This window comes from Monodelphis domestica, chromosome 7 (genome assembly GCF_027887165.1).
Source record: "Monodelphis domestica isolate mMonDom1 chromosome 7, mMonDom1.pri, whole genome shotgun sequence".
Lineage (NCBI taxonomy): Eukaryota > Metazoa > Chordata > Mammalia > Didelphimorphia > Didelphidae > Monodelphis > Monodelphis domestica.
Genome location: NC_077233.1, coordinates 259,257,616 through 259,261,471, shown reverse-complemented (window position 1 = coordinate 259,261,471; position 3,856 = coordinate 259,257,616).

Genomic DNA, 3,856 nt, shown 5'->3' with positions numbered 1-3,856 from the left:
AGTAGCAAGGGTTGGTTACAGAATCTGCCAGTAGCCACAGCAACCCAAACTCATCATGAAGCAGACAAGCAATCTGCATGACCAAGCTCAGCAGTGAATCTACCTGATAGCCAATATAAATAAGGGAATGAGTAACCCATCAGCTGTGACACACCCAGAAGTATTTGGTGAGGAATCTGCAGAGAGACTAAGGATTCTTAAGACTGAAGAAATGAACCCATCCAGATTTGGGGAGTAGGGGTAACCACTTAGAGTTTGCACCCACTCTCCCCTGAAATGAAATGGTTAAGCAGAGCAGAAATGTGCCTCCTGGTTTGGGGGGGATGAGGTTTATGGAATGGGATGTTGATGTTCTGAAGTTTTTTACTAATCTTTCTCAATAAATGTCCCTTTGTAAAGGCTATTTGATGTTGACTAAGTAAATTATATTGGGAAATTGTAAATGATTAAATAACACCAAATGGGAAATGCCAGTTAGGGAAGTACAGAGCTCATGTGGAATAGTATTAGTTACCTTCAGAGTATCTTGCAGGGTGAAGAAAGGATCAAGGAGATGGATGTGGTTCTCAGAAGCATTCCCAGTGGGATTCAAGTTCTAGCATATTCTACCAACCTAGAAAGGTTTCCATTAAGGTACTGGTGACAATCAATTGTCGGAGTTCCAGCCTGGCATTTAAATAGTACCTACTTTATACCAGGAACTGAACTTGGGGAACAACTTTCTCAAATGCAAACATATGGCCCCTCTCCCTTCCAGAGGCCAATGACACTCAGAAGACTAGAGGGCCACAGAACACCGATACTTTGGGCTTAGGTTCTTCTGGTTCTCGGTGGCTTGGGAAAATAATACATTTTACCAGGAAAGTTAATCAGACTTCTCAAAGAAGCTGGAATAGCCACATTGGGCCAAAATCTATCTTGTCCATGAGAAGCTAGGCTCTGGTAAAATCACAGGGGTTCAAGAGGGGATATTCTCCAGAACTCCAACTAATGAACATGAGCCAAGATGAGTCAGAGGTACTCCTCTGAAACCCTGGAATTGAGAGAGAACAGCTGACAAGATGCAAACTACAGAATTCCAGAGGTGAGGTACTTTTGGAAGCAATAGGCATGTTGAAATGAGACATATGGGGTTAGTTAGAATTCATTCTTCCCCTTTGTTACTTACCTGGAATTATATACTATCGATTACCCCATTACCATTTTCCCTCCAAGATTTTTAGGGGGTGGGGATGAGGGGAAGGTAAAGATAGTAAAAGAGACCCAAATCCTCCCTATGTGTATCACTACTGCAACTTGCAGTTGGGAGTTCTTTGCTTTAAATCAATTTTTTTCCTTTTGTCACTTAAAACTAATTGAACCTTGATCTCATTTACTATAATTTGTGCCCAAATCCACAAATACAGGACTGGGTAGCGAAAAGTGAAATGTATCCCTTTAATGTAACAAAAGTTACCTTCCTCAATAAGCAGAGTTGGGAACTAAGTTCAATAAGGAAGAAAGCGTTTAATATTTTAAATGATTTTTCAGAATGCCTATCCCTAAATATTTGTTCATACTAGCATATTCCTGGACTCTCTTTCCTTTTTCTTTTTTTTCCATTTGAATTAGTTTATTTAGTCAATTTAGAACATTATTCCTTGGTTACAATAATCATATTATTTCCCTCCCTCCCCTCCACCCACCCTTCTTGCAGCCAACACCCAATTTCATTGGTTATTACTTGTGTCCTTGACCAGAACCTATGTCCATGTTGTTGGTGTTTGCATTAGGATGATCGCTTAGAGACTACATCCCCAACCATATCCCTTTGACCCATGTATTCAAGCGGTTGTTTTTCTTCTGTGTTTCTACTCCCACAGTGTTTCCTCTGGATGTGGATAGTGGTTTTCCTTGTAGATCCCTCCAAGTTGTTCAGGATCACTGCATTGCCACTAATGGAGAAGTCCATTACATTTGATTGTACCACAATGTATCAGTTGCTGTGTACAATGTTTTCCTGGTTCTGTTCTCAGTTAAGGATCTTTCCATTTACTTTAATGGAAAACAGGCCATTGGACATGAGATCCCTCTTCTCTCTCTTCATCTCAAACATTTTCTAGATCTTACATCCTATCAAGCTATATTCCTATATCTCCCTTCTATTTCTTAGTCAAACTCCTTGAAAAAGTTGTCTGCATTCTCTGTCACCTTTTCCTCTCCTCATTTTAACTTTGGTATTACACAATGAGGACACTCAATGAAAAGTCACAAAAATATACATTCTTCCCCACTTGCTTTCACTGGCTGATTACAATAATGTCCCTGATAACCCCATCCATTTGCATCTGAAATCCAAACCCCAGGTATCCCATTAGCCCAGGTTAGGATAGTACTGGAAGAAAGTCAAGCATCTTCATTGCTACCTTGATTCCATCTTTACCCTTAGTACCCCACCCAGAAGTATCAAGGGTAAATTTCCATTGTTAAGTGTCACCCCTCAAGAAAGAGGAGATTCCTCCTCCCACTTTGCTGAGAATGACTGAGGACTCTTTGTCTACACTAATCACCAGGTTTTTGTCTATCAATATTCAGTAAATGACTATCTGAACCATCCCCCACAAACAACCTAGATGCTATTATGCTAAATCCATCATTAAATCAAATGTAATTTACTGTCACTGACCCTTCTTGTATTGAAACCACTGTGAGTAGGGAAATCCATAAAGAAAGTCAGAGCCAATAAACATGAATGAGGGCAGCTAGGTGGTGCAAGAAGATAGAGCACCAGACCTGGAGTCTGAAGACTTGAGTTCAAATCCAGCCTCAGATACCTACCAGTCATGTGACTCTGGGAAAGTCACTTAATCCTGTTTGCCTCTTTTTCCTCATCTGCAAAATGAGCTGGAGAAGGAAATACTGCAGTATTTTTGCCACAAAAACTCAAAATGGGGTCTCACAGAATCAGACAAGACTTAAATGATTTACTAGACATCACTGCCTTATGGGAGAATGGAAGCCAGACCAATTTGAGTGGAATCACTTAAGGATATTTGAGAAAGTAGAAAAAGATATTAGAATGACTCCAAATAGTTAAAGGTTGTTTATAACTCTACTGGCTAGTACTCAGACACCACCAGCTTGACTACATTTCTTTTAGTACCTACCAATCAATCAGTCCATGGCTGACTTTCCATATTATTAAGTCTTGCTATTTTATTCCTAGTGGGCTGTGGATGGTGGGTGGGAAATTTTTGAGGATTGGTAGGGCGTTAATATTAGAAGAATATGGGAGCAAAGGATTCAAGAATGGAAAATTGTGTTTTATATACAAATGAAACCAGAATGGGGAAAATTAACCAAGAGAATGAGATGACTGGGGAACTAGAGGCTTCATTGAGTGGTGAGAGGAATTCCTCCCATTGTGGAGTGGGAGAAATGGAATGACTGAAGGTTATGATCAGAGAGGAGTATTTTAGAGCTCTAAATCACAGATGCAGAACGGTTTTGGGTAATGTTGATGTCCAAGATTTGCATTTTGAACCCTTCAACTAGCAAAGAATGATTTGGGATATGGAGGAAGATAATAAGCAAGGTATTGAACTCTTTGAGAAAGAAGAAAGAGTAAATTGAAGTTTGAGGTGACATAGAAGAAGATATACATAGAAAGCTAGAAATGGACTTAGTCAACTCCAAAGGAGATATTGCTGAATAATGGCAGGAGATGGAGAATCTTGATATGGCTATAGGATGAAAGGAATATGCCTGTCTCTTCTTCCCATATTGGGGTTGGTAAAAGGAGCAGCCAACAACGGAAAGAAGAAGAAGAACTCATGAAGAGGGCTCATGACAAAGCTGGTTCTCCACAAACATCAGA